The sequence below is a fragment of the Canis lupus genome, chromosome 27 (genome assembly GCF_048164855.1).
Source record: "Canis lupus baileyi chromosome 27, mCanLup2.hap1, whole genome shotgun sequence".
In the NCBI taxonomy this organism is placed as follows: domain Eukaryota; kingdom Metazoa; phylum Chordata; class Mammalia; order Carnivora; family Canidae; genus Canis; species Canis lupus.
In genome coordinates, this window is record NC_132864.1 from 29,724,572 (window position 1) to 29,737,774 (window position 13,203).

General features: G+C 44.7%; 1 long non-coding RNA gene across 5 annotated transcripts in view; it reads right to left on the reverse strand.

Moving 5' to 3' along the window:
- Positions 1 to 3,001: 3,001 nt before the first annotated feature.
- Positions 3,002 to 13,203, reverse strand: part of LOC140619573 (uncharacterized) — a 66,407-nt gene continuing 56,205 nt past the window's right edge. For 4 of the 5 annotated variants that reach the window (XR_012019450.1, XR_012019452.1, XR_012019449.1 and 1 more), the window contains one exon: positions 3,002 to 8,482. This is a non-coding gene — a long non-coding RNA (uncharacterized lncRNA). The remainder of the gene's footprint in view (positions 8,483 to 13,203) is intronic. The other variant, XR_012019453.1, reaches the window with a different exon arrangement.

Consider the following 13,203-nt stretch of genomic DNA (forward strand, 5'->3'; position numbering starts at 1 on the left):
TGATTGGTTTATAAGTTTTTTTTTTTTTTTTAATGCAAACGTAACCTGTGAGGCTCATATGCTGTTTAAGAAACATGCTGTGTGTTGCTGCAGACAGTAGTGCTTGCCTATTGTAACAGCGTTGATTTTGCTGTGGTCTCAGTGACCCTGTAAATGAAATAAATGTGTCCTCTTCACTCACAGTTGTTTAGCCCCTGTGGTTGCCACTGTGTGGTTCTCTAGTCAGTGCCAGGGATGAGGCAGCTCAGCCCCTTAGTTGGTCTAGGAGAGGGAGGGGCCTGGCCAGGAAGGGGCAGCTGGGCTCTGTGTTTCAGAGGCAGGGGACTTGAAATCCTGACCCCTAGAGGTGGAAGGGACCTTCAATCATCTAGTTTCTTCGTGGTTTTCATGCTATTTTGTGAGGTCTTTGGGGGCGGGGCGGGGGGGGGGTAGTCCTCAGGCCCATTCAGTATTAGACTTCTAAATAAAATATGATTTGAAGAAAGGTTTTGGTGCTTAAAATAAAAATCTGAAAATGACTGATTTAATCCAAACTCCTGGTTTTTTTGTTGAGGGAAATGAAGCCTCAGGGAGCCGCAAAGACTTACCCATGGTTGTCAATGAATTAACAGCAGACCTTGAATAAGAAACACTCTCCCCGACTCCACCTGCACCATCTCCCAGTGCTCTTGGGCTTCCAGAAGACAAGTTTAGATAAATAGTTATGTTAACCTGATTCTCTTTGAGTTAAGCCAGAAATATTAGAGAAGAGCTTAGTAATTGCTACCAAAAAGGCTTAAACTATGAGCCTGCCTCTTCTCCTAACCCAAATCAAAAAGTTTTGAAATTATAATCATCGTTTTTTAGCCTTTCAAATATATAAATGTTACTAGCATGAATTATCTAAGTTCAAGTAATAACACTGTCTTAACTCAGTGCGGTGTGAGAGCATTTTTACTACAAATAGGTTAGTTGTGAACTGTCTCAGCCTCCAATTTATCTCTGAATTTGACAAAAAAATCCTTATCATATATAGGTAAGCGGTTGCAAATGGTAATAGTCACAGCTTGTCTGCAATCTCTGGTCACTGACAAGTGAAGTAGATGCTTGAAAAGAAAGGATTAATAGAAGAATATTCAACACCTTCTTTCAATCCTTATCCTCTGTGTATCAGAAAGAAACACCCAAAGGTTGTAAATAAGCACTCCTTATTCTGCAGTGAGAGCCACTAGCATGGAGTTGCAGCCGGGCTTGGCGACCCAGCACCAGGCTAGTGCCCTCTGTCCGTGCCCACCCTGAGACGCACAGCTGTGGAGGCCTTACAGAGAGCTTTCAGGCAGTCTAAGCTAGTGTGTGTTTTACATTTGAGTATGCATATTAGAGCTGGGTTTTATTTAATATTTAAGATATTTGAAGCATTTGTTTGCAGAGAACCCCTAAAGCACTGCCACAGAAGCCAGTTTCAAAACCACTTTGGTGAGAGAATCTGAGTTTCCGAGCCCACAGACCTAGGTTTGGAATCCCAGTCTTGCAGCACCAGCTGAGTTGCCTGTGGGTGGGTGAGAAACAGCATTTCCTCATCTAGAGCAGAGCACTTGCCAGAAGAGGGGGGTGAAGGTGGTTGCTTAGTAAATGTTCCCTTCCCCACTGTTCATGGGATGAGATGGCATTTGTCTCTGGCTGCTGGCAGATACTCAATGTCTGGTAGACATTCTGTTTCACCATGTATTAAGTCTAGAAGACAACTGGCCCCACCCCAGGTCTTCCACATTATAAAGGTAAAATTTTGACCTTGAAGCATTCTGATCTGAGTTTTACAAGAAATCGCAAACGTATCACTACTCAAAGACTTTAAAGTTCGTATATATATTTTATTAAAGCATTAAGATTTTCTAATGGATGCAGCTGCACTGATGCATTAAAACTATATAAAAGCAATGGAGGGGGGCTGAGAGAAAGAAAACTGCTTGTTGGGGTTGAGGTGGCATCTAAGAATTCCTGAGCCCTGTGGAGACTGATATGGCCTCACTTTGCAGAGATTTCTGACTCAAGACAACTGTAAGATGCAGGCCAGCTGTCCAGGCTGAGGAGCAGAGGAGGCAGAGCCAGGTGGCATTTAACCTCTGCAGTGCAAGTGTATGAGGCAGAGGCCTGGGCCCAGGTTGTGTTGCTCTATCTGGCAAGAGAGCCTCCATGAGGACCCTAGAGCCCAAGGTTGGAAAATGAAGCAAAGATCTTGCGTTCATATGATTCTCCCTGGCATCTAAGGAGCCCAGGGTAGCTGAACATATTTAAGGCTTTGTCACCCAAGTTAAACCAGATGAGTGTTAGTTGTAAATGGTTCCCCTGCTATACTATGCCATTTGGAAAGTCAATCCCTAGACTGACAGTTCTTCCAAGTCACCAGAAGGTGCTGTGACCAGCTAGCATACATTCTTTACTGGGGCGGCTCCCACTCTTGAAGTCCCCTGTCTTGGGACAGGAGAACCACCGTGCTCTGGCAACTCTGGGTATGATTCTTTCATCTGACTTGATAAACCTGTTGCTGCCTCAGAGGCTCCTCCTACCCCTGAGACATTCTCAGATGTCCCTGAGTACTAGCCATGCACTCCAGCCCCAGCCCCAAAGCCTTACTTCTGGAAACACTTCCCCAGGAGGCAGCCTCCTGCTGGCTGTTAACACCTCTGCAGTTAGCCTGCAAGGGCTTTGTCTCCCAGTCCTTTCCCTGCTTCCTAAGTAGTGGTATTCCTGAAGGTCAGTTCTCTGCCCTCCTTTCATGCAGACTTCCTTCGAGACTTCTAAATCAAGGTATTTAAAAAGGAGACATTTTATTAACCACAGTTCCTTGTGAGTCCTTCAGGGAGGGAGCAAAGGCCATCTCCCCCAGGAGCCTGGGGAAACTACTAGAGCATCAGGTATTCCCACTAAAAACAGTTTTCAAGATCGTGCCTTGTTTACAGGCCCTCCACTCACCGCCGCCGCGCCCCCCCGCCCCCCCCCCCCCCCCCCCCCCCCCCCCCCGTGCAGCTCTGAGGCCTTAACTCAGGGACTGTCTCCTAGGCCTGAGGGCTCTGCTAACCCAAACTTGTCAAAGGAGGGCCAAAGGGAACAGCCTGCAGCGCCTGGCCTTGCTTTTTGTCCTCTGCTCTGGTGGTTCCTTACCAACCAGTCAGTGCTTGGAGCTGGGGTGAACATTGGTGCCAATTTGCCCTTCCTCCTCCACTCCCAAGTAAGTTAACCTCTTGGCAGCCACCTTCTCTGGGACTGGGAAAAGCTCCATCATGCATTCTGGTTTTGAAGCTCAGTCTTAGAAAGTTTCGAACCATATCAGGCAGGAATAAACCAGAGCACCCAACACCACCTTACACAGCTTCTGTATGCTACTTGAGGGAATGCCAGAGGAGTGGCAACAGGGACCTCTGCCTCTCCTTAACAGGGCATCCATCCCCTGATCACCCTTGACACTCTCCTGCCCTCCACCCAGCCCTGCCCTCCCGAGCACTCCAGACTTGGAGATGACTGCCAATGTCTGAAAAGCCCAGACAGAGCTGAGGACAACAGCCTGGGTATCTGAGGTCATCTAGCCACCGTCATTGCTGGGGACCCTCACTACGGGTCTTTGCTTCCAACAGCTCTGTATATACTAGGACTCATTCATTTAACAAGTAGTTGAGGGTTGTGGGTCTGCACAGGCTTCACTGGTGACTCAACCATGCATAACCGCCCCCACCATCCCATGAGATGATGACATGGCATTTCTGTCTTGGCACTGTTTGCCTTAGGAGTGTGCTGTCTGTTAGGGAAGATGAGGCAGATAAAAATAAATTAAAAGGTGCTCATTATCCAAAAAGAACTGAGACTTGAAAAAGTCTCTTTGAGTCAACCTACTTAAAATGGAGACTAGAGTTACATATAATAAGCAATGGAAAAGGTTTGGTTGGAATTCTTGCAAAATGAATACTAAAACTAGTATCTCGGGCGCCTGGGTGGCTCAGTAGTTGAGCATCTGCCTTTGGCTCAGGGTGTGATTCCGGGGTCCCGGGATCAAGTCCCACATCGGACTCCCAGCAGGGGGCCTACTTCTCCCTCAGCCTTTGTCTCTGCCTCCCTCTCTGTGTGTCTCTCATGAATAAATAAATCTTGGGCAGCCCCGGTGGCGCAGCGGTTTGGTGCTGCCTGCAGCCCGGGGTATGATCCTGGAGACCCAGGTTTGAGTCCCATGTCGGGCTCCCTGTGTGGAGCCTGCTTCTCCCTCTGCCTATGAATAAATAAAAACAAAATCTTAAAAACAAAATCTTAGAAAAATATCAAAGTACAACTGCAACTATGGGCTAATTCTTAGAACAAAATTGTATTTCCCTCCTAAAATTATATGATTGTATAACAGGACACCATTTCCCTGGGGCAGTCATTTCTGCTAAAGTTTGTCAAGGAGTTCTTCAGTTTTCCTGAAAGCCTCTTAATCTGTTAATTCTCTGATACTCAAATCACCCCACTGAAGTACCTCACTGGTTCCGTGAAGCTCTTATTTGTTAATGGACCTAACCCTCAACTCCTCACTTGCCAATGACTGCAATCATTTGAGCGGTTTCCCACCAATACTTCCATGACTTTATGACAGTCTACATTCTAAAACTTAAATTGTACTCTGGCACCATTTCATTATATTGTCAGTGTCAGAAGTTCACGACTTCTCACAATCGTTAAGTAGGAGATGAGAGAGATGGACTATGGTGGGGGGAAGGGGAGGATGTTAAGCTGGGAGATGTTTAAAAACACAACAGGCCCCAAATGGAGTCACCTGTGCTAAGCCTAAGCCCCATGTCAGCAAATCCCAGTTTGCTAACTAACCTAATTGCACCTCTGGCTCCCCAGGCAGAACCTTTAACCAGTTGTCTTGGAATTACCTCGTCAGCACTAGTGAGAAAATCCACTTGATAACCCCTTCCAATTCTGTTAGAAAGGCCATCTTCCTGAAATAATGCATTCCTTACTAGTCATTCCCCTTTCCCACCCCATTTCTGCTTTTTAAAAACCTTGCATTTTGTACAGCCCTTCAGAGCTTTCTATTGCTGGATGGGATGCTCCCCAACTCATGAGTCATTGAATTAAAGCCAACTTGATCTTTGAAGTTACTCAGCTGAATTTTTGTTGTTTAACAATGTCTAAGTGGAAAGTAATTTTTTAAATGCTCAGTTGTTTAGAGAATACTTTTCATGTCTGATGACTTTAGCTTTCCTCTACAACTTTAGAGGACCACTTAGATAATACTCAAAGGAGGAAGAAAGCCCATCAACATGTCTGACCAGAGAGCCGGGTCTGAAGGGGCAGCCCTGATGTCAACTAATGTCAATACTGGGTCAGCATGGGCTGAGGCAGGAGGGCAGGTATGGGGAACTGAGCTGGGGTGCGTGTGATAGCAAATGAAATACTTGTTAAAAGAAGCCAGGAAGTATATTTCAGATTAAACAAACACTGGTCTCAATTCTAGAATTATTTGGAGTTTCTGAACAGAGAGCTGACCAAGATGATAATAATTAAGATTTATTATGGGTCAGACACTGTTTAAGTATTTCAATTAACACATTTAATTCTACCCACCTGGCAAGGTTAGTACTATTATATCCTCAAGGATAAGGATACTAGGATATCCTTATCCTCCTTGAAAATAAGGCAACTGAGCCAGCATTGCTGAAAGACCCTGGCCCGAGGTCACGCAGCAAATAAGCACCAGAACCATGGTTTGGGGCTGGGCCCTTTGCCTCCAGAGACCACATTCCCAGTCACTGCCCTATTCAGTCTCTCCTTAATCAGAGCCAGCTGGGAGTGGGTGGTAGGAGGAGGAAGCAGTGGAAAGAACAGTAAGAGTCCATGTGCATGATAAAAGGCCTAAATGGGGCACCTGGGTGGCTCAGTTAAGCATCTGCCTTGGCTCAGGTCAGGTCACGAACCCAGGGTTGTGGGATCCCAGGGTTGTGGGATTGAGCCCCCGCATTGGGCTCCCTACTCAGAAGGGAGCCAGCTTTTCCCTCCCTCTGCTGCTCCCTCTGCTTGTGCTCTCTTTCAAATAAGATCTTTAAAAAAAAAAAAAAAGGCCTAAATCAGAGTAGAGAAGGCTCAGGAGTAATTCCAAAGACACCCTTTAATACTAGTGCTATTACACTGGATTTACAAAGGACTATTCATTTCTAAAATCTAGAATCTTATTACATACAAAGCAGTCCATGTTGCAAGAAGGAATTAGCTACTTACTAAAATTTACTAAATTTCTTAAGAGGAGCTTCCTCACTCAACTGTAAGACTTCCACCTCTAGCACAGAGACAGATCAGCATTTAAGATCACTGGCAGCACACCGACTCCATCACAGGTCACAACTCTTAGCTTGAAGAAGCTACAGTCAGGTGTCTGTCTGGGTGTGAGTAGTCCCAGGCTGACCTGACCCAGATACTGTGGAACCTGTGTTCCGGCCCCTTAAGTTCTTATTTAAGGGTGTCACTTTGCTCCACTCTGCTTTAGTTTCTCATCTCATTATGGGGATGTTTGTCCGATCAACCCACAAGGCTGTTACTGTTCCACGAGGAAACAGATCATGTTTTACAAATCTAGTTGCCCTGCCCAAATGTCTACTCTGACCGACTCTCCACACCTTACCAGCTTTCCAGTGTTGTCCAAAGTTGGAGGAGGCAGGAATCCTGAATGTTTTCCATGCAGCCTGCCCTGCTCCAAGGCAATGGCATATCTCCTCTGCCAAAGAGAGGAGAGGTCAGGTCTTTCCAGTGTCTTGGTAGAGACTCCTGGCCATGTCTAGCCAGGAGATCCCCAACATGAACTACCTCGTATTCAGCAACTATGGTTAGGAGTGTTGCCAGGGACAAGTTTTCTGGCTAGGGTGGAAACTCTTCCCTGGGCTTCTGGGAGTCTCAAGAGATGGGCTCCATGGGGCAACCTCGCTCCCAGGAGAGGTGAGGGCTGGGTGAGCAGTCAGTAGTGCTGGCTGGGCCCTTTCCTTTAGGACTCTGGCTGCTTTATATATTTATATACTCCTGTGCTGGGTACACATTTACAATGGTTATATCTTGCTGGATTGATCCCTTTATAATTATGTAAAGCCCTTCTTTGTCTCTTTTTACAGTCTTTGATTTAAAGCCTATTTTATTGGATACAGGTATTGCTACCATAGCTTTTATTTGCATCTGCATAGAATGTATTTTTCCATCTCTAAATTTTCAGTCTGTGTCTTTAGGTCTGAAGTGAGTTCTGGTAGGCAGCACATAGAAAGGCTTTCAGGTTTTGTTTTGCTTTTTCATCCATTCCATCACCCTATGTCTTTTGATGGAAGACATCTTTTGATGGAAGCATTTAGTCCATTTACATTTAAAGTATTTTCTGATAGGTATGTTTATTAGCATTTTGTTCATTGTTTTCTGGTTGTTTTTGTAATTCTCCTGTTTCATTCTTCTCTTGCTCTCTTCCCTTGTGATTTGATAACTTTTTTAGTGTTGTTTGGATTCCTTTCTCTTTAGTTTTTTTGTGTACTTATGATAGATTTTTGGTTTGTGGTTACCATGAAGTTCATATATAACATCCAGTGTATGTACTCTAAGTTGATAGCCACTTAAGGTTGAACACATTCTAAAAGCATTACATTTTTACTTCTCCCTCCATATTTAGTTTTTGATGTCATATTTTATGTTTTTATTTTGTGTATCCTTAATTATTATAAATATAGTTGATTCTCTTTAAGATTTTATTATTTTGAGGGAGAGGGAGAAAAACAGACTCCCCACTGAGCACAGAGCCCAAAGTGGGGCTCAGTCTCATAACCCTGAGATCATGACCTGAGCCAAAATCAAGAGCTAGACCCTTGACTGACTGAGCCACCCAGGTGCCTCTAAATATAGTTATTTTACTACTTTTGTCTGTAACCTCACACTAGCTTTATGTATGGTTGGCTCACACTATCTTTACTATATGTTTGCTTTTGCCAGTGAGAAATTTTTCTTTCAGAATTTTCTTTTAGTTATGGCCTTTTCCACTTAAAGAAGTCCCTTTAACATTTTCTGTAAGGTCAATTTACTAGTGATGAACTCCTTTAACTTTTGTCTAAGAAACTCATTATCTTTACTTCAATTCTGAATGATAAGCTTCCTGGGTATTCTTGGTTGTAAGTTTTTTCCATTCAGCACTTTGAATACATCTTGCCATTGCCTTCTGACCTGCAAAATGTCTGCTGAAAAATCAGCTGATAATCTTTTGGGCATTCCTTTGTATGTAACTAGTTGCTTCCCTCTTGCTGCCATTAAGATTGTCTCTGTATCTTTAATTTTGGACATTTTAATCATTATTTGTCTTGGTGTAAACTTCTTTGGGTTCATCTTCTTTGGGGCTCTCTGTGCCTCCTGGACCTAGAGGTCTGTTTCCTTCCCCAGGGAAGTTTTTGGCTAATATTTCTTCAAATAAGTTTTCTGCCCCTTTCATTTCTCTCTCTCTCTTCTGGGACCCCTGTAATGTGAATGTGATTACGTTTGATGTTATTATCTTCATTTTTAAAACTTTTTTCTGGGGCGGCGGGGTGGCTCAGTTGGTTGAACATCTGACTCTTGATTTCAGCTTAGGTCATGATCTCAGGGGTCTTGAGAATGAGCCCCACGTTGGGCTCCATGCTCAGTGCAGAGTCTGCTGAAGATTCTCCCTCCCCTTCTGCTTGTCCCCCCACTCTCTTTCTCAAGAAAATCCTTTAAAAAATTTATTTTCTTTTGGCTGTTAAGCTTGGATGACATCTACTACCCTGTCTTCCAAACTGTCAATCCATTCTTTTGCATTATCTAATCCACTGTGGATTCCCTCTAGTGGATTTTTCACTTTAGTTGTTGTATTCTTTAACTCTGATTTTTAAAAAGAAATTTTCTACCTCTTTATTAAAGTTCTCACCATGTTCATCCATTCTTCTCACAAGTTCAATGAGCACTTTTATCATCACTGCTTTGAATTCTATCAGATAGATTGCTTATCTCTAGTTGATTTAGTTTTTTTCCTGAGGTTTTGTTTTGTTCTTTCATTTGGAACATATCCCTCTGTTTTGCCTGACTCGGTTTCTTTACCTTTTTTTTTTTTTTAAGATTTTATTTATTTCAGAGGGAGGGAGAGAGTGAAAGAGAACATGTGCACAAGCAGGTGAAGAGGCAGAGAAGAGGGAGAAACAGACTCATTGCTGAGCAGGGAGCCAGACGTGGGGCCCAATCCCAGGACTCCAGGATCATGACCTGAACCAAAGGCAGACACATAACTGACTGAGTCACCCCAGGACCCTCTTTTTTTTTTTTTTTTTAGATTTTATTTAGTTATTTGAGAAAGCAGGCATGAGTGAGGGAGAGGGAGAGAGACAAGCAAACTCCACACAGAGTGTGGAGTCTGAGGCTGAGCTTGATCCCATGACCCCAAGATCATGACCTGAGATGAAATAAAGAGTTGGATGCTCAACTGATTAAGCCACCCAAGCAACCCACTCTCTCTGTTTGTTTCTATTATTAGGTAAATCAGTTACATCTCCTGGTCTTAAAGGAGTAGTATGTAGAAGCCATTCTGTGGGGCCCAGAAATGCAATACCCTGGTTACTAAGAACCACACATTCCAGAGTTGTCTTGTGTGGGTTGCATGTGCCCTCCTGTAGTGGCTGGGCTACAACTATTGCAAGCATGCTAGTGGGCAGGCAGGGCTGGCCCATGGCCTGGCTGGCTGCAATGCCCCGCTGTGGTTGCTGCCAGGTGCACTGATGTGCAGGACTTGACCCCAGTGTGGCTGGATGCAAGGCCCAGCTGCGATTGTTGTGAATGCACTGGTAAGTGGCGCCACAGTGCCCCATCCCCTGCCTCCCCAGGCAGGAGCTGCTTCAGGAGGGTGCTGGTCTGGCTGAGGCTACCCACTGGGTGGGACAGGGTTGTAGCCACTTGGTGGTGGGGAGCACCAGTCCTAGTCAGGACTGCCTGCCAGGACAGGAGCCATTAAGGCAGGAGGGTACTGGTCCTGGCCGAGGCTGCCCATTTGGTATGGCAGGGCAGGGCAGGAGCTGTTTTCAAGGGATGTCTACCAGGGGAGGTCTGCAAGGGACTGCCAGGGCAAGGTGAGCAGTGTTAGCAAGGTGAAGAGTGTCAGAACTGGTACCTACTAGCATCAGGCCAGCTAGACAGAGGGAGGGAAAGAAAAGTGGTGCTTGCTAGTGCTTCTGTTCTCAGAAAAAGTCCCTACAGATCCTTGCTCTTCCAACACACACCCTAAAATTAATTAGTCAGGGGTACCTGGCTGGCTCAGTAGGTAGAGCATGAGATTCTTGATCTGAGGGTAATGAGTTTACTTAAAATAAAAAATTTAGTTAAGATTTTATTTATTCAAGAGAGACAGGATGAGCAGGAGGGAGGGGCAGAGAGAGAGAGAGAGAGAGAGAGAGAAGCAGATTCCCTACTAAACAGGGAGCCTGAAGCAGAGCTCGATCCCAGGACCCCAAAATCACAACCCAAGTTGAAGGCAGAGGCTTAACCAACTGAGCCACCCAGGTGCCCCTAAAAAATTCATTTTGTTTTGTTTAAAGATTTTATTAATTCATTCGAAGGAGAGGGAGACAGAGAGAGAGAGAGAGAGAGAGAGAGCGCGACCCATGCAAGCATAAGCTGGGTGGAGGCACAAAGGGAGAGGGAGAAGCAGACTCCCTGCTGAGTAGGGAGCCTGATGTGGGGCTCAATCCCAGGACCCTGAGGTCATGACCTGAGCCGAAGGCAGAGGCTTAACCAACTGAGCCACCCATTCTCTCCTAAATAAAAAAATTTTAGAAAATTAGTCAATAAATGTTCTCATACGACACAGGCACTTTTCAAATGGCTGCCTCTGTGCTGAGTCTCAGTTTGTGCATGGGCCCTTTAAAAGTGGAGTCTCCATTTCCTACCAACCTCTGGTTTGGTTCTCCTGGAGTTTAGCCCTGCTGATTGTCAAAGCTCCTGAAGTTAGCCACCACTGATTTTTTTAAAGCCAGATGTTATGGGGGTTCCTCTTCCCAGTGCAGATCTCCACAGCCAAGGGTGCCTGATGGTGGGAAGGCAGAGTTTGAACCCCTCATTTCTGAGGGAAGATTTCTGTGCCTGTGATATCCCTCCCACTGGTGAGTCACTATACCAGGGGTCTGGATTCCGACCAGGACATGTCTTTGCCACTTCTATCCTTTTCCATGTGGCTTTTTATTTATATCTTTAGCCGTGGAAGAGCTGTTCTGCTAGTCTTCAGATCATTTTCAATAGAGTTGTTCTATATATAGGTGCAGCCTTGGTGTGTCCACGGGAGCAGGTAAGCTCAGGATCCTCCTACTCCACCATCTTGATCCAGTCCCTAGATTTCTTTTTTTTTTTTTTACCTAGATTTGTTTATTTTATTTTATTTTTTATTTATTTATTTATGATAGTCACACAGAGAGAGAGAGAGAGAGAGGCAGAGACATAGGCAGAGGGAGAAGCAGGCTCCATGCACCAGGAGCCCGACGTGGGATTCGATCCCGGGTCTCCAGGATCGCGCCCTGGGCCAAAGGCAGGCGCCAAACCGCTGCGCCACCTAGGGATCCCCACCTAGATTTGTTTCTTATAGAAGAGATCTGCTATGATGAATCACCCCCAGTGCCCTTAAGTTTAACTTAAATCTGGTAGGATACTCTTGGTCTCTTGTTTGTTTATGTAATGTGGTCACCTATCCTCTTACTTACAGTTAGTGGAGAACATTACGGGGATCCCAAGCCTGGGAACATTTGATTATGTATGAGGATACCAGTCAAATAACAAAATATGACTTTCCACTCCATGTCAGGCCTCTCATTAGGCAGAAAAAAACAGAATCCTTAGCCTAATGGAAAGGACAGTTGAAAGAAGACAGATAAGTTTGATGAATGTTGCAGAACAGTCTGCACTTCTGGGAAACTATACGGAGTCTGGCAAGTCAAGAGAGAAAGGGACCTAAGGAATTAATGTTTAAACTAAGGCCTGAAGGGGGCACCTGGATGGCTCAGTCATTTAAGTGTCTGCCTACAGCTCAGGTCATGATCCCAGGGTCCTGGGATTGAGCCAGGCATCAGACTCCTTTTCCCTTTCCCTCTGCCACTCCCCCTGCTTGTGTTCTCTCTCCCTCTCTCTCTCTCTCTCTCTCTCAAATAAATAAATAAATAAATAAATAAAGTTTTAAAAAGTAAACTAAGGCCTGAAGGATGAGGGAAAGAAAAGGAAGGTTGCTGATTCATCAAGTACATACTGTATGCTAAGCCACTTGATTCATTTCATTTAGTTCTGACAACAGCCCCTTAAGATAGGTATTATTGTCCCCATTCTTCAGATGAGGAAACTGAGGCTCACAAAGCTGAAGAGACCTGAGTCATGTTAACTACATGTGGCAGAATGAAGACTTTGATTGTAGTCAGCATGATTTAAAAGCCAATCTAGTTATAAGGCTGTTGTCATAGTCATGGCCAGAAGAGATAATGGCATCACTGGATATAGAGAGAAGTGGATGTGTAGACTCAAGAGGGACAATGCAAGTAGGATTGATGGGACTCAGTAAGTGGTGTTGAGATAAAGAAGGGGGAAATCAAAGATGACTCCTGGTTTCTGCCTTGATCAACTGGGTAAATAGTGATCCACCCAGTTGGATCATCTACCAAAATGGAGAAAAGGGAGAAGTTTAGAGGGAAAGAATCATTCATCTAAATTTGATATATTCCACTTTAATAAAAAAAAAATTGGTTGATTAAATGAAAACAAAACATGGAGAGTTCCATGCCTAGAAATTCCTTCTCATGCCTCCTTGATTCTAGTGTCCTCTATACCCATTCATCACCCCTTCCTTCTGATGTCCTAAGGTACCCTGATTCTTTTCTGATTCTTGGTCCCTCTGATATCCAAACTCTAAGCAGATCATGACTGAGGATCACCAAGAGAATGTTGTCCTTGGTTACACCATTCACTCTCACAGAAGTGGCCCTATGGCTGTCCTATGCTTTTGCCTGATCTTTTGTGATACTTCCTTCTCTACTGAGGTTTTGCCAGGGAGGAGCTGCTCATGTGGTTGAACATCTTCAGGCAAAGCCCCCTCATCATCCTAGCACTCAAACCATTCTGTGTGAGCAGCCTCTGCCTCCCCATACTCAGAAAGGCCTGCCCCTGCTTTAATGGTCTTCTGTTGTGGCCTTAAAATTCCTG